The sequence below is a fragment of the Equus asinus genome, chromosome 23, assembly GCF_041296235.1.
Source record: "Equus asinus isolate D_3611 breed Donkey chromosome 23, EquAss-T2T_v2, whole genome shotgun sequence".
In the NCBI taxonomy this organism is placed as follows: Eukaryota; Metazoa; Chordata; class Mammalia; order Perissodactyla; family Equidae; genus Equus; species Equus asinus.
The window spans coordinates 42,135,124-42,153,673 of record NC_091812.1 but is presented as its reverse complement, the minus strand read 5'-3'; the positions used below and the strand labels follow the sequence as shown (position 1 = coordinate 42,153,673).

The 18,550-nt window shown below is 37.5% G+C and overlaps 1 protein-coding gene across 25 annotated transcripts in view; it reads left to right on the top strand.

The window, feature by feature from the left end:
* Window positions 1–18,550, top strand: part of PTPRD (protein tyrosine phosphatase receptor type D) — a 2,080,413-nt gene that overhangs the window by 1,709,429 nt on the left and 352,434 nt on the right. The window lies entirely within an intron of this gene.

Here is an 18,550-nt window from a genome sequence, read left to right as displayed (position 1 = left end):
ACCATTGGGCAGGAAACAAATTGGCTCACTATCCTTTGGTGTATTTACTCAGGCCACTAGGCTCCTCTTTGTAGCCTAAAAGAAGCTTTCATAAATTATTCGTGATCACCAACACTCTGTTTAGCTCAAAAAGTGCTTTTTGATTTTCCAGCTTTGCTAGTATTCTCCCCTTCTCCCTTTCTGACTGCACAGTTTTGCTATTCCAAATCTTACCTACTCTTCCAGCTCCGTCTCTTCTGTTGTCTTCATTCCCTCTTATTTAGTGCCCACTATGTCCCCAGGCACTTGGAAAAAACAAGAGGGAGCTAAGTCACTGCTCTCGGAATAGTGGGAGAGGCCGTAAAGAGATAATTGCAATAAGGGAAGTGTGTGCAGTAGCAGACATAAGCTTGAGGCGTTGCCAATAGCAGGTCACTGTTGGAATTTGGTGGGAATATGAACAGGTCTGGTGGAGATAGAAAACAGACTGGAGGGCGTTAAGGCAAAGCTGAGGAGCTTGAAGCTTGCCTGGTAGATCAGTGATTCTCAACCTGATGGTACTTTTGAATGACTTGGGGATAGAATATAGCTATCTAGGGCCAACACTGACCAAGTAAATCAAAATATATGAAGGTAACGACCAAGCATAGGTAATTTTTTAAAATGTTCCTCACTTCATTCTCAAGCACAGCCCAGCATTCCCAACTAATAAGGGACACAGTGAAAAATTTTAAACTGGGAAATGATGTGGTCCAACTCGGACTTTTGGTAGATCCCTGACGTTTGTGTGGAGGATGGATTTGAGGATGAGAGACCAGTTAACCACTGTGGTAGTGCTTATAGGATAAAGAGGGGACAGATACACAATTTATTTAAGATTATTAAAAACTTGCAGGATTTTTTGATGGACTGAACTTGGTAAGTACTGCTTGAGTCATAGGGGGAACAGCTAAAGAGAAGTAGCCAGAAGAGTGCACGCTTCTTTGTGTATTTCTCTTCCACCCCATCAGCCCTCCCCTGCTAATACATCTCATGCGCTTTATTATGTTTTTTGTGTCTCTCCTAATGGCTGTCATAGTTGCTGTTCACTACTTTCAGTAGTGGTCTAAAATTCTCATGTCCCAGGCCCTGGGCAAGTGTATTTACTCAGCTCAGATCTTGCCTCCTTGCCCCCATCCCAATACTGGGCCTTGAGTACAGCAAGGGGGAGCACGTTCAGTTGCCCAGGGTGACCAATCAAGTAAAATTCATTGTTGCAGCAGGCCAGTCAGCGCTTTGGAAAGTTTATGGAGGATCTCAGGAGGGAAGCAACCACCAGCCTGTCTTGCCATTTGGAAATGCATGCTCAGGATCTTCTAATTTTCCTAGAGAAGCTTGAAATCCAGATTTATATGTGCAACATCCCCAATTTTTTACATATTGGCTTGAATCAAAAATCATTAAAGCGACAATAATACGGAAACCAAAGGAAAAACATCTTTGAGATGGATCTGGTCTACGACCACAAGTTTTTGATCTCTATGTAGTGTCTCAGTTGAAATTTGTGGAACTGAAATGAATAAAATTTCCCAACCCCAGCATTTCCAGCCATTTCGGTGGTTAACAATAGTGGAAAATTTAACAGAGCACCAGCAGCAAACATTCGGGCTGATTCTGTTTGTGGAAAGTGAATGAGAGAATGGATTCTATTACCTGCTATCTCACACTACAATATAAAGCAGGAGGACAAATTTAAAGTATTTAACTGCAATTATATAAATACCTCTGGTGAATGTGAATTTGCAATGATGAATTGCTCATTTAGATCCTTTGGTTCCCAGTTTTGTGTGTTCTCCCAATGCCAGGTTTAAGGACCTCAGTTGGCCCCTCAGAGCCTGAGGCTGGAGGGAGAGGCTCCCTCACCCTCCTCCTGGTTTTGTCCATTCCCTGGAGTCAAGTCAGCTTGGTTGCTGGAGTTCCTTCTTCTCTCTAGGGCTTCTCTGGCTACCCAATGTGAAGCCTCAGAATGTTTAAGGCTAGAGAGCAGTTGAACAGTTGTTCAGCCAGTAAATTAGCGTTTCAAAGGCCTGTGCTCAGAAGGGCAGAGCCCAAGTGAGCAGCTGTGGGAAAACAGAAGACTTTACTGGTAGAGTCCTGTCTGGGTAATAAGATATTTCTGTGAAAATGACTTTCTAATTGTATGAAGACGAAAGATTTGGTGCGAAAACATTTGCTTTGTCCATTTTGATGGAATTCTCTCTAATGTACCTTGTGCTTCTCAATATTAAACAGATCAAATGAAAGATGATTGTTGCTTGATTATTTGGGTGACACTAATCAGGAATATCAATTTTTATATTTCTCCCTGTTATACTGAGATGTGCTGAAGAATTACTGTGGTATATCATTGGCCCGGACTGCTACACTTTTCTAGGTCCATATATGTTTTAGAATTTTATTCAGAAGAAATATAGTGTAGTAGAAAGAGAATGGGTTTTTAAATAAAAAAAATTAGGGTTCAAATCCTGTCTTTTGCTATTTACTAGATGGATGGTCTTGGGGAAGTTTATAAACCTCTCTGAGCATCTTATTTTTTTTTTAAAGAGGAACTTTTATCTTTTTAATTTTTATTTATTTATGTATTTTTTTGAAGAAGATTAGCCCTGAGCTAACATCCACTGCCATTCGTCCTCTTTTTGTTGAGGAAGGTTGGTCCTGAGCTAACACCCATGCCCATCTTCTTCTACTTTATATGTGGGATGCCTGTCACAGCATGGCTTGATAAGCAGTGCAAATGTCCACACCTGGGATCTGAACCGGCGAACCCCAGGCTGCTGAAGCAAAGCATGCGAACTCAACTGCTGCACCACCAGGCTGGCCCCCTGAGCGTGTTTTTTTAAATTCAACGAATTGTATACTCTGCACCTTCTACCTACCAACATTTTGCTGGTTGCTGGGGATATGATAATGAACAGAATGCAGATGGTCAGGGTCCTGCCCTCCTGTAATTTCTAGTCTAACCTTGGATTTCTTATCTGTAAAATGGGGATAAGAACCTCATCCTGCACTTGCTTCGTGAGGATTAACTGTGAGAATGTGTGTGAGTTACGGGCAATGATTGGGGCTCAGAATAGCTACATGTTGCTGCAGGATTTGCTTCTTTCTCTGTGCTTAGTTGCCAATGCCTTCTTATTCGTTACCTTAAATTTACACAAAGCTATTTTCTTCCCGAGATCTTTTTTGCTCTCATGTTATAATTCACAGATATTGCTCAGGTCCTGGAACTCTGAGCATCTTCCCTCTCTCCTTTCCAAATGTTTTGCATACATGATTCTGAAGCAGTTCATTCATTTCAGAGATATTCTCTCCATTCTAGGCTCTGGGAAACGTCAGTGACCAAAACAGACCACCTACAAAAAAATCTTGCACCATGAAAGTCACATTCTAGGGGGCTTGACATCATGAAATAGGATAATAAATACAATAAACAATACAAATTATAAATAGTAAAGTATGTTACGTGTTCAAACATGATGTGATAAGTGTTATGGGGAGAAAAGACCAGAGGAGGGGAATCAGGAGCTTGTGTGTTTGTGCTGGATGGGGTGGGAGGGGAGGATTAAAATTGGATCAAGATAGGCTTTCTTGAGAAGGTGACTTTTAAGCAGATTTGAAAGAGGTGGGGACATTAATCATGGGGGAAGAGTATTCCATGCAGGTAGGACAGAGTTTAAAGAGCTTGCCTGGCATGTTTCAAGAACAACAAGAGAAGTAAATGGAACAAATGTAAAGGGTTAGGAGAGGAACTTGGAACAGAGAACCTTTAATAGGGAGAATTGACCCCAATTGGGAGGTCAAGTTCCTGGAAGCTATAGTAAGTTCAGATCCTAAGGAGTATTTAGGAGTTTACTAGAGGTGTTGGGATGTAAGAGCCTACAAGCAGAAAAAACAGCTTGTGTCAAGGCACTGAGGCCAGGTGACTAGCATCTGGTTAGGACATAATAAAGGGGACCGTAGCAAAGGAAAATGTTAAACTATTGGAGAAGGTGAAGATGATTATTTTGGGGTTTTGTGGGGATTACTATGGTTCCAATATGGACTATCTATCGTTGCTTTTGATGGCAATAATTCGGGCACAAAAGTCATCTCCTAGAGTGATGGATTTCCATGCATACAAAGCAAAATGAATGAGAAAGAAAAAGCAGATTATGTGGACCACTTATTTTGCTTTGTGGCCCACTTTTTATTGGATCCACTCATATTTCCTCATATATAGATGTGGAGCCAAGCATTCATTATTATGGCCGGTAGTAAATTTCTCAGAATACCCTGATCAGTAGCATTTTGATAGACTAACTGATGCTAAGTCTGCAACTCAATCACTGTGGACCTTGCAGATCAGGCCTCAGTAATTCCTACCACAGTCCTCGGGCATCGAATAAAGATTTTAGGTGGACAAGATGGGGACTCAGTTCAGGAACAAACCAGATCCCAGAGTTCAAATCAAATGTTTGTATGAACTGGAATTCTGGCACTGGACTCTTAGTTATGGAGGAGTTGTGAATTTTTTTGTCTTTAATTTTTTAATCCTCTCAAATTGTGTTTTGGAAATAAGTCAGCACATGCATGCATAGGTTTCTAAGAATGCATTTATTTATTCTGAGACTTTTCACATACTAAAGAATAAATATTGTTTTTGTATATTTGAATTTTATTAACATGAAAGACCTACTACAGTAGAATAACAGACATATTAGCTAGAAGATCAGATATTTGATTAGATAAGTTGGTTGTTCCCTGCTGGGACTACCCATGACACTGCTGCATTTTCAACTCATTGTGCCTCTGGCTTTGTAAATGTCCATTGTTCTGGATCCATGAAGCAATCTCTGTCCACTTTCACATGTTCAGAAAGCCTTTACATTCCTTTACTGTTCAGCATCCTTTCAAAACATAAAAAAATAAAAAATAAAATGGAAAGACAGACTCATTAAAATAACACCAGTGAAAGATTTTTATAAAAGCTTTCAGATTTTAAGATCATCTTATGTTGTTTATTATTAAATACAGTCACACAATTAATAAAGAGCAAATCAAAATATTTGTTATAGAAATGATAAAAATATGAACTTTTTTTGGTAACGACTTTTCTTTCATTCATTCAGAAGATAATGCTCTCACTATAGGCTATGTTTAGCTTTAGAGTATCCAGTCAAAACACTGTTTTCCAAAATTAATTAGGAGAGCTCTTTCCCTGTTTCCTTCAGTCAAGTGATACGTTTGTAAGGCAGTTAGATTGATTTGTCACAGTCTGCATTCCATCTTCCCCCAACTTCCTGCTTGATTTTTAAAAATTTATATGCAGTAAAATCCATTCTTTGTGGTGTTCAGTTCTATAGGTTTTGACAGATGCATAGAGTTATATGTCCACCACTATAATTACATAGCAGTTCCTTCAGCCCAGAAATCCCCTCACAATGCCCCAGTATGTAGCCTTTTGAGTACAGCTTTTTTCATTTAGCAAAATGCATTGGAGATTCATCCATGTTGTTGCATGAATCAATAGAGTGTTGCCTGAGTGGTATTGCATTGTATATATACATGGTTTATCCATTTACCAGTTGAAGGACATCTTCAAATATTTAACAATTATGAATAAAGCTGCTATAAACATTTACGGACTGGGAAAAAATAAGTTTTAGTCAATCTATGGTGCAGTGATTCTGGGGACTTTGAAAAATAATGAAAAAAACAGTTGTCTGGGCCCTCCTCCCAACAGATTGAATCAGAATCTCTACGGATGGGGCCTGGGCTAATGGTTTTATAAAAATTCCCCAAGTGGTCCTCTTAAGCAGCCAGGGTTGAGAATTAATGCTTGGAAACGTGGTCATTGTATTTCTGGTAAATCAGCTGTCTAGGGTTTTCTTTATTATTTTTACTTGTTGAAGTTTAGTAATTATATTTAGGTAATATAAGATTATGCTTCAAATTAGTTGTTTCTCTTAAGGATTTAATTTCATTTCAAGTGAGAGTTACTGTATGCTAATTAAACCAAGGGCTTTTAAAAGGTGCACTTATTGGGGTTTAAGTAGTCATGATAGAAATGTATTTATAATATCCCAATTAACATCCCTCAAGAACATTTTAATAATTATGTATTTGATTGAAAGGAATACTTGTTGCTTATATAGTTTAATTAGATGTTTGAGTAAACTAGCACTAGAACTAATTGAGCTTCCTTAATAACCAAGACAATTATTTTATATTGCTGATGAAATACATTATTATATTATATATATTGGTGGTGAGTTCTTATGATGTTTTATAATGATATTTAACAACTATTTAATCAATTATATTTAGTTAAAGAGTGAAGCAACATTAATACCATTACCAGTTGGGCAACTTAGATATTTTAGATTAAATTAAAATAAGATATTTTCACATCAAGCATAAATTTCTTAGGAACATATGGAAGTTTTAAAATTTCCCTGAACCAACTGGAAATACTATTTGAAAGCTATATGCTTTGATGATCAAAATGCTTACCAAGATGAATTTTTATTTCTATATTAACCCTAAGCCTAGTTTTATTCAGTTAATGGAGAGCCTGAGAATAGTTCTGTGATCATCAAGTGTTAGGAGGTCCTTCACAAGTAAAGTTCCAAGAAAGAAAGTCTTTTTAATAAAAGTTTTACCATAACATTTAGTAGATTATATTTGCATGAATAATTTTTAATTCTGATTTAAAAACACATTCATGATGATAAATGGGCTATAATGTTGATATCCTCTTGATTTAGCTCTTACATTTTAATTGCTAATGAACATGAGTGATTTACATATTTGCCTCAGGACATTTGGGAGAGCCAAGACTTTCAAAGATTTGCTTTCCTGCAAAGGGCTGTAAGGAAACTCATTTCCAGGGGCACACACATATTGCCCACTACTGCCAGGAAAACGCCTTTGTAGTATTAGTAATAGAAAGAGCTAACATGTATTGAGCACTTAGAATGCGTATGCACTGTGCTGTATGAGGGTTATCTCGTTTAATCATGACAACACTCCTGTGCTTTAGAAACCTTGATTATCTTGCACTGTAAGATAGGGTAAATCATAGTTTAGAGAGGTTAAGTAACTTGTCCTTGGTTAGTTGCTGTTTATACTAAGTGCTGAAGCCATGACTCATACCTGGGATATACTTAATTACTGTGTCACACTCTATTAGCATCATTTGCCTCTGTCATTATTGAATTTAAAGGAACCCTATCCTGTGCTCCCTTAACATGTTTTACTTATTTTATAATTCTAGTCACATTTCTTTTTACTTTTTGATTCCTGTATTTGGTTATATAGACATCCCCTCCCATTAGTGTCTAAATGTCTTCTTCTGTGTTCCCGGTGCATTGGCACATTGCTGACACTCTCAATATTGTAGGCTCTCAATAACGGCTTGGCTGATTGAAGAACAGATGCAAATTTCATACAGGGCATCTATTATGTTGGGTTGAGATCCCCTCTTTACTTCAGAGGTGCCTCAGAAGGCTTTTGGAAACGGAATCAGTTCACTTGCTCAGTGCAGAGCTGGCTTAGTCTGTACAGAATCTAAGCCCCTTTCATCCATCTATAAGTTTGAACTTCCTCTGTAAGCATAATGCATTACTGCTGGCTCTGGACAAGGGAACCTGCACTATGACTCAATTTTGTTCTGAGACAGAACATGCACAATCAGTGTAGGTAAACTGAGAGATGTGATGGGTGGGACAGGTTACACCACTGCGATCTGCATTGTATGTTTTTTCGCTTAGTGAAAGAGTTATTTACATTTATTCATTCTAGATAATAATAATTGATCATGCTGTATTGGCGACCGTGATTAAACGTGATGGTATGAGCTCCTTTCTGTCTCTGAGGATCACCCAATATAATTAGGAATCGGACCATAAAATTTTAAATACCAAAGTAGAATTAGATGGTGAGGAGGAAGAATGTCTAGAATTTCGAGTACTCTTGTCTTCTGGGTTGTGCCCCTGTCTCCTTAGTGCTTGCTTCTTGTCTTCTTCATTTTTATGAAACCTGTGAATTTCTTAGGCTATACTAGGTAATTTAAGGAACACTTTGCCCCAAGAACAGTGTAATCAAGGAACACTGCTACTTTCTGATAGATTTTGAAAGGCTTTATATTCTTATGTACTTTTGTTGAAGTAACTCAGATCATAGAAGCAGGGTGACCACAAGGATGTATTCCTGTCTTTGGTTCATTGCTTGCTTTAGAGAGACATAATTATTTCTAAATTTAAAATATGCAATTCTGATGGAATGTTAAATATCCACTGCCTATCCAGGTGACACCTTTTCACAAGCCTCTGTCACCAAAGAATCATTCGCGACCTTGTATTTTTGCTTAGAGTTGTGTAGGATTGTATCCTCTTAATTGTTCTGCAATATACCCACACGTTTTCCTGCAGCAACTAAGAAAAAGAGTGTCGTCCTTAAGGTCCTATCCTCAAAATAAAAAGTTTGGATAAAGCTAATTGATTGTAGGCTTGCTGTTGTTCATTATCTTAATTAGTCTAGGTAATTAAATCATTAATTGATTGAAGTTGATCCCTTGCTAACAAACAGTAAAACTCAGTGCTTTTCTGCTAGATCCCACAAGAACGGCCATTTCCATCCTTCATGCATCTCCTCGTTTGTGGCATTTTGCGCTGTAGAGAGGAGTGGGCTTTGCTGTGCCCTTCCTGCAGGGACCGTGGCACAAGAGGATAATGCTAACCTGTGCACACAGTTGCTGCTTATAAGATGCACCGCCGTGAAATCAGGAAACAGTCCCGCCTCGGCACTGGTTAATTAACACTGGACGGTAAACCGTGCAGATGCGATCCATTATGAAGACAATCCTGCCTCTGGCAATTAACTTTCATTGTTTGTTATGTTTTGCTTGGGTACCTTTCCGAAACTGTGGATTTCCATCAAAGGGCTCTGACAACCAGTGCTGTCTCACACAGGCACACACCTCTTTAGTTTTGTGTGGCAGTGTTCCTGAGGTGAGCACTTTTTCTTCTTACTCTAGTTCAGAGCCTTAGGATAATCACTCTGTTTCCTAAATATATAAAGTTCTTTTAAAACTTCAAAGCTGCCTTTGGGTGGAGGGAAGATGTCGACTTATAGAGCTTCTAGTGAATTGGCAAAACCATGAACACTCATCTTCAGGTGCTGAGATATGAGATATTTTCACAAAGCTATTTCAAGTCTGAAAAGTTGGCTTTTAAAATGAATCTCTAATCCAATAATTACAATAACACTCGAATCAGACTAAACAAAGGAGAAGGTAAGGCAGTAAGAAGTTGTTTTACCTTGGAATAAATTTCAAACTTCCCTGTCAATCCTATCCTATCTAATTCCAGAAGAACTTCTATGGTAAGCTTGGTTTTATCAAGATCCCTTGAATATTGTGAGGTTTCCTTTTTTAATTTGATGTTCTTTCTTATTAGTTTCCTGTTGAGGAGAATTGTGGAAGTAATGAAATTCGTAATTGGCTTCTTTTCTCTTTGCTTGGACTAACTGAGGATGGCAGTTCCTTAGAAGAATTCGAGTTCTGGGTTTTTGCAGTTGATACGATAACAGTAGCAAGGCAGCAACATAGTTGAAATGAATGCCTGGCTTGGAATTACAAATATGGATATAAAGATGCCTGAATGCTCCTAATCAGAGTAGCCATTATTATTATCATTGACATAGCTTTCAGGCAACTCTGCTCATGAAAAATATAGCAAACAACTATAAATTCTAGGTGCTGTTACTGAAAGAAACTCCTAAAGAATTGCAGTTTACTATGGCTGCAATTTTATCCAATAAACAATGAACATGGGCTATTCAATGATAAAGACATTTTCTTTCTAGACATGCATATGCTTCTTTTAAAACTATTTTATGTGAATATAATAAATTATGGTTGTGTATTCTTGGTGTAATGTATTTAATTGCTTCTAACCTAGGAGGCAGATATATCTTGTATATCCCTCTTTGCTGTTGCTTCTTACTCCATGTAATAAAGAGACAAGGAAATGTTGGTTCAGGAGTGGAAAATTATGTTCCTTAAGGAATCAGAAATAATTGAAAAGTCAAAACTAGTATTAGGTGATGTTTTAAACTTAGGGAATTTATTTCTTACAAATATTCTTCCGTTTGTTTTAAAATTAAGAAATACTTTTGTTTCAAAATAAGTTTTAGGAAAGTGATTATACCTATTAAGGAAATTTATATATTTTACTTGTTGAAAGGACACAAGTTTGACAATCTTGGGATGGCGAAGAGGTCAGAAGCTAAGCCCTTTTGAAACTTAGCATTGAAAATCAGAGAGTATAATGAGAGGCATTGGTAGGTGTGTGTTGTAACCTATTTAAATGGATATGATGAATTTTATATAGTAACAAGTCTGTTAACAGTAGAGAGAGAGAAAGCGAAGAAAAAAGATTGAGAGCCACCAAACACACATTTCTTTTTACCATCTAATTTTCATCATCTGTGTGATAGGCTCCTGGGGTATTTTGTATGTCTTAAATTCCCGTATTCTATTTGTATAATGCTTACAGTGTACAGAGGACTTTCACACACATTACCTTACTTGACCTTTTTACATTCCCTGAGATGGAGACATTATGTCCACATTGGAGTTCATAACAAGCTAGGACTCAAACCCAGCTTTTCTGATTCCATAGCAGATTTTCTTGTTAATTTACTGGAAGCCTATTGCATCCCTTCCTCCCTCCCTTCCACTTTCCTACTTTCCTTTGCTCCTTCTTTGTAATTCCTCTCTCCCTTCCTCCCTTCCCTCTTCCATCCATCCTTCCATCATTCCTTCCTTCCTTCCTTTCTTCATTCAGAAATACCTACTGAGACCCTGTTCCTGAGAGAAGACCAGTGTGGCTGGAGTCTGGGAGTATGTAGGGAGGACTGCAGAAGATGGGTCAGGAAGGGGGAGGGCAGCCAGCCCTGCAAGAGCCTACTTGGCCTTGGCATGAAGACCTAACTTTGGCTGCTCTGTGAATTCTTTGCTTATCAAGGGAAGTGCAGTTGATCAACGTGAGAGAGGATGATTACTTCTTTTCTGGTGGTGACTGTGGAATTGGACAGAAGTGGATGGGTTCCAGAACTACACAGAAAGGTGAAATAAACAAGAGTAAGTAAATTATTTCATTAGCTGTAGAGGGCGAGAGAGAAGGAAATGTCAGGGATGACTCCCAGGTTTCTGTTATCAGCATATAGTTGAGTGATGGTAATATTTATTGAGATAGAAAACACTATAGGGAGGGTGGAGTTGTTTGAGTTGAATGGAGAATCACGAGCTTGGTTTGGGACATCCTGGATTGGACCTGCCTTTTACATAATCTATTGTGACTGCTAAATAAACAACTGGATATGTGGATCCAGATATGAGAAGAGAGCTGTGGGTTAAAGTTAATCTCTTGGGAGTTGCTTGCATATAAATGTCAACAGAACCATGAGAAGAGACAGTATCACCTAATGAGAGAATAAAGAAAGACCTAGGGTTCAGGAAGCATCCTTTGGGGACCCCCTACTTATAAGCATGAGCATAGGAGGGAATGTGAGGGGGAAAAAGAGAAGGAAAAATAATAGAGTAAAAGGAAAATCCTAGAGGAGTTGTGTTCTAGAGACCGAATGCATAGATATTTGGAGGAAAGATGCTCTCAGATGCTATTGAGGGGTCTGAAAAGTGTCCATTGGATTCCGTAAGATCAGGGACATTGATGACATTAGGGAGACTTGGACCAGTAGAGTAGTGGAAATGAAGGAGTGGGGTGGATTATTGTTTAAGGAAGTAGAATACAGAGAATTTTGAATCTGGGAGGTTCATTCCAAAATTTGTCCTCAGCTCCCGCAACTCAACAGAATCTTTTTGGTATGCTATCACTTGTACTCATTTAACAAAAAAGAAACCTTTAAGCTTCTAGCCCTCTAGACTTTATCATTTTCCTTCCCTTTTCTGCTGATCTCTTCAAAGAATAGCACGTGTATTACCCTCCTGCGTATTTGGTCTGGGGAGGAGGTCTAAATAGGTTTTCAGAGTCATGATTGCTATAAGCCACAAAACATTTCTTCCTGGTCTGGTGTCTGACCCTCTCCTGCTTTTTGTTTGATGGAGCCCTCTTGTACTCTCACCCCAGTGATGCAGAATTACTTAAAGTTCTCCAAATAATTGGAGATTATATTTATAAAGTCGATGAGAACAAACACTATGAAAAGTAGCAGGGTGACCTAAAACTATGCAAAATAAGGGAGAGAACTCATATTTAAAACAAAAAAAAGGTGGCCAGCCAGGACCTTCCATCAGATCTAAAGACAAATGAGTAAATGAATTTACTGAAGCAGGATATAAATGAACACTGCCTATCAGGAAATGATTTGACCATGTTTCATTCTGTTCAAAAAGAAAGGCATTTAATACATTAAAAAACCATTAATTAAAAATTCACTTCTATATGGAATACCCTGTTCCTAATGATGGCAGTCACTGAGACCATATTGTGGTAAACACATCAGAGCATTCAGGTAGATTAAAATAATTTGGAGGTGGGGAATGCATGCTGTAAAAATTAGGCATTCCATGGTGAGAGAGGAGGAATATTATGTAGCAGACAGTTGGAATCTTTGAGAAATTATCATTCATTAACATAGATACATTTATTTTCTATCATTTTAATAATTGAGTTAAAATATTAAATGTGTTATTTTACCTTTCCAGGGTTGAATACTTTGTTTTTCCCCAGGCATCTGCGAGGATTCCTATTCCTTCTTTTTCATAAATCATGGCATTAAGAAAAATTTTGCCCTTGTTGAAAATCCTCAACTTGTATGTTTCTTCTTTTTAATTTAAATTGTTGGTGGGCAAAAAGGCAGTGGTATTTACAGGATAGAAACACCTCAATTGAACATAATTAGTGTTCTAGCAACTCAAATACTAGGTAAATGTTATTTGAAAGTGATATGTAAGATTTAATGCCACTTCAGGTTTTTTTTTTATTTGTATTTGTTCACTGTTTAGTTATGTTCAAATCAAGGGTTTTCTCTAATTACTCCCCGTCAACAGTTTGTTCTCTCTTCTGTGGACTTCTAGAGTCAATTGCCTATCTGTTTTTACAAATGAATGGAAACATTGACTATGACTGAAGCTCTGTAATACAATATATTATTTTTCTCACTCCTTAGAAATAATAAAGGCACATCATAATACGTCTTTGCTATTAACAGCTGACCTCCATTGTGCTATGGAACTATGTGATTGAATAACACTTTTTGTAGAGGAAAATATTCAATAGAAGAAATGAATTTAAGTACATCATGATGATACAGCAGTTGCTTGACAGCTGTGAAAGTTCTGAAATGGAAAAGCCTTCGATTCCTCTTGGCTGATTATTTTCTAAGTGGAATCTGAGAGTTTACTACAATCTGGTAAATAATAATTTAGTTGCATTTTTACTGATGGCAGCACAGTTTCTTAAATGCAGGTTATATTGTAGTATGAAGATAAAATTACATAGTTTCCATTAAGATACACACTAATACAATGTCACATACAGTGATATAAAAAAAAGTGAGTGAAATCTGGAAAACAAACTATTTGAAATGGCCCATTGAATAATAAGGGATTTAAAAAACCATTGATTACTGTGAATTATATTGCTCTTCAGAAATTACTAGTCTATTATTGCATGCCCTACGTTTACAGAATTGAGCCATTATAAATTTCAGAATTGGTTTGTAACATCTAACATTTGAAAAAGGTGCACTGTCAATAATGTGAAGAACAGAAACAACCTCATTGATAGACTTTTTAAATGGTTACATAATTAGGGTCTAAAAAATGGCCATTTTTAGTTTTTGCTGTCATTTAGTTTTTGCTGTTGTTTGTTACAACAGGTAGCTCTTGCTGTGCTTTCTGTAGAGATTAATGTAAAATGTGCTTCTCTATCATGCGAAATACTCCAGAGTGTGAATGTTGGTTGCCATTGCATGGCCTTCCTTTTCAATAAAGATTGTACTGCAGCTGTGTAATGGATAACATTTCAGAAAAGAATTAATTTCTTACAACTTGGTTATCTAGTACATTAAAGACTCATATCAGTATATGAAATTGTATTCATGAAACCCCTGGCTCAACCAAGTAGAATCATAAATTAGAAACACTTGGTTTTAATTTCCATAAATTTTTATAAGATTATTTTCAAACATTGTCCAATGGAATCAGTTTATTTTCCCTTTTCCTTTGTTAAATAATGCTACTAAATGTAGTCTAAATGGCCCATTGTAGTGGTATTTGGTGGTGGTTAAGAAATATGGGGAAAACAAAATGTCCCTAAATGCTTATAGTGAAAAATACTGGTTAATTGAGAACACTCTCTCTTTAGATTGTTTCAAAATTAATATTTTACTTTTAGTTATATGCAATGTATTGATAGAGTTTCTTTGTCTGCCTCATCTTTTTGTCAGGGATGGGTCAAAAGATCCTGCAAAAAACCAGAAACTTGAGTTAATAACTTGCCAGAGAAACTGTTTAGCATCTGTCCTCAAGGCAAGGAGTTGAACCGATAGGTTTCATAAAGCAAATGAGGAATCATTATACAGTTCATCTGAATTTCATTACTTGTTGGAATTTCACTTAAAGGATCATAAATTCTGTATCTTTTTTTATTATTCAGGACTTAGGAAAAAAGGGTATATATTTTGTGATTACAAAAATTCTGTTAGGGTATTAGAAAATTCATCTTGTAATCAAAGAAAAAACGATTCATACCTTCAAATGGATGCTGTTTCCTCATGAAGAATTTGCCCAGTGGCTGGAGTGTGCTTCCAGTATTACTGGTGCTGATGTTGGTTTCCAGATGATTCTTATAGCACCACAATATTTTTGTTAGTATTTTGAGTTTGGGGTCTCCCATACAAGAATCACTTGTGAGTTAAGGAAGGCTTTCCAATTAGGCATAAATTGTCCTTACATCGATGCCAAGATTTACTAAATTTAGCCTTTTTGGCACTCTTAAAATGTGACTAAACAACTTTCACTATGTCAGATAAAAAAGAAACCAATAAAGTAATGAAGTCCTATAATACAACCATTAAGATGGATTAGTGACCTATAACTTAAATTCTAGCCTCAGTAGTTTTGAGAAATATATACATTTGTAAGTTAGCCCATGATCGGATTCTTTTACCTATGTTCTAGCATAAAGGCCAGATCATGGGGTGATTCCTGTCCTGCTCTTACCCCTATCATCACATTAAACCCAGATGTAAGTGCCATGATTCTTCACTTTAGAACTAACATCCGTGAATTGAGTAGTATGTCTTATTAATCAGCTTTCTTGTGGTGGCAGTCAACCTGTAAATCTCTATAACTTGCAATCACAGACATTTATTTAAACCTTGCATTATTTGTGGTGGTGGCAACGTGGCTGTTGTGGATCCCTGTCTGTCTTCTTATTTTTGGACTCAAACTGAAGGAGCAGCCCTTATTTGGCATGTGCCATTCTTATGGTGACAAGTGAAAGCAAGAGACTGGGCTGAACCACTCAATCACACCTAGACCTATGCTAGACCTAGCGTATGTTATGTCACAATACGTTGGCCAAAGCAAGTCATGTGGCTGAGCCTATGATCGGGAGGTGTGCTCTCCTTTCAAGGAGGCAGCGTGAGTCACGCTCATGAGCAGGAGTGTATAATCCTCCTATAGGGAAGAGAGCAAAAACTTGGAAATAATTTCCCACAGAAGGATAATAAATTTGATAGCAACTCTTGTAACCCCACATTTGGTAATTGCATATGGTGGTTTCTCTTTTTCCATTCTGGGCACTCTAAGACTTCCAGGGTCTGCTTCAGTTTCCTTTGGGGATTTCCTAGGTTACTGCCTTCCATGACTATGAAGAAGGTTGCTGTGGTTATTGAGCAGTGAGAAGGTATTTATTGAAGACATTAAAAACAGGAAAGAGCAGAGAAAACAAAGGGTAGGCTTGCTCGGCACTATCCCAAACCAAAGAGATTTGTACCAAACTATCTAGTTTCTTGCAAAAGAGCCAGTCATTTTTACTCCTGAATATTTCTGCCTGCTCTCCCTGGGGACAGTTTTCAGGCTGTTTGAACCTGAGGTCACAGGTGTAGAATCCCCTCAGGATGCAGTTGAACACAAGCTCATGGTAGCCTTCCTATGCTCACTGATAGACAGAATCCTTTTGTGGTTTTCTGGGACACTAAAGAAAGCTTGATAAAGTTCAAGCAGAGATAAAACTTTCAACAGAAAATGGCTGAGGGATATTGAAATGCAGCTCTTCGTTGATAAATGTTCATCACCTTTACGCTAGTATCATGGATTGTATGAGATGGACTTATTCCATTTAAAAAGAGTGATTCTTTTTCAAGAACTTAAACTATGGCTACAGCTACAATTTCTAACTGTCCTTCACTTTTCATTCTCCTTTTCCTTGATCCCTGACTTATGTCTACATTTCCAAAAATTTACACATTCTTATAAGCCCATAGAAGTTACTCAGAGATTTGAGTGAAGCATCAAATAACACATCTGACACACAGTAAGTGCTGAGTATATGATAGCTATTACAAGTGTTACTACTACAATTTTTATAATAATCAGATGACCTGCTTTGATCCTCATTTATTCTGTGCGAGTTGTATTTAAAACTGCTTGCCTTAAATGGAAAACTGTGTAAAACCTAACATTCATATACAATTTTAGATAATAAAATTTTACAAACTTATATTGAGCGCTTACTATGGACATGGTGATAATTCACTCACAGCAGAGACTCCAGCAGAATGTGAGTGATGCTGTCCATGACCTCAGAGGGGGCTAGCCACCCATGATCACTTATAATTCGTATAGTTTATGTGCTTTACGGCAATGCACGGAAAATGAAAGGACAGAAGTAACCCATATTTACCTGTAAATTCTGGTAGAAAGTCTCGAGAAGTTATTCTAGTTATATATTCTTCCCATCAATAATGTGTCCATAAAGTTTTGTCCTCCTCCCACAACACACAGACTCACATGCACACAGTAGCCTTTTAAAAATCCAAAAGCAACAATAGGTTTACAATCTGGAAACCCCACCAAATAAGGAAGGCTTTAATTTATATTTAATGAGCCCCATGATCCATCTCATTGGGCTGCCAGATTTCTCTGCTTATTAAGCTGATACTGGTGCATGAAGGTATCCTTAAAAGCCCTTTCCCCCTTTTCTTTTTCCAAAGTATAGCAGTCCTCAGAAATGAGACTCATTCTTTCCATTTCAACCAACTCTTTTATTTAATTTTGACCCTAATTCCATGGTCATGATTTTCTTCGGTAGTAACTCTAAATTTGGTCAGAAAGCCAAACAAATATTAGAAAACAGTCCTGTGTTTATTGAGTGGGAGCAAAATATAATTCTGCTAGGCCAGAAAATGTTATTGTTGTTTTCTTGCTTCTGAGAGCATTTTTGTAACCAATTTAATTTTAAAAAGAAAGAGAAAACGAACTAAAATGAAGAAACTACTATTGGAAAGTCCAGGAGAGCATCTTTTTCTCCTGCACACCTCTGGTTGTAGCAGCGATATTTGATGACAATTTTGGCAGAGATACTTAAAAAGTGAACAGTTTTTACAATTCTCAGAGCTTTCTGCAGTAGAAGCAATTTGTCTGATTTCGTAGAATCATTAAAAGCTTTCCATTTAACGTAAATAAATGGAATAAAGTAAAAAAACTCCTACTTTGGTTTACAAGGCCTTGGTGATGTAACTCCTGTGTTCCTCGCTGCCTTCATCTTGCATCACACTCTCCTCTGCTCGTGCATTTTGGTTGTATTGACACCTTCATGTGTGATCTTCCCCATTCTTGGAATTCTCTCTCTGTTTAACCTAATTCATTTTCCAACCTGCCCCACTTCTACGAGGCCTTCCTTGGCCATTCTAAATAGGTCTCACTATCTTCTGCGTCATCACCGTGTTTATCTCATTCATGACACTTCACATTTTAATTACTTGGTTATTGGCTGTCTCCCCAACTCCAGGATGTAAGATGAGGGAAAAGGGCTTTGCCACAGTGAATTCGTTGTAGAGCAAGGACAGTAGAGGCCAGATCACCTGATTTCCCAGCTATTGTCTCTTTCTCTCTACTGGGTTATGATGCTGTCATGAAAGTTGGGGATATTACCTAACGTGAGGATGGGCCTTAGTCTGCAATCCAGCTGAGATCTGCTGCTCCTTCTGAAGATGTCCCTACTCATCTGCTCCCTGGAATGTCCCTTGGATTGTACTTTTACTCTCTTAGGTCACATAGGGTACTGGAGTTTTTAAGGGATCAAATAGAAAACCCATATATAGTAAGGAGCCAATAACACTTGATATGATCTAGATTTTGGTGTAGAGCAGGTGGTTGAGTAAAAAGTCCAATAGGACAATGTGGGAATAGAATGATAGTAGATGAATGTGCATGTATCACTTCCATATTTATGTATGGTCATTTCTAACATAAAAAATTGGATAGCCAAAGCCAAAAATCTTCAGTGAAGGCTCTCATAAG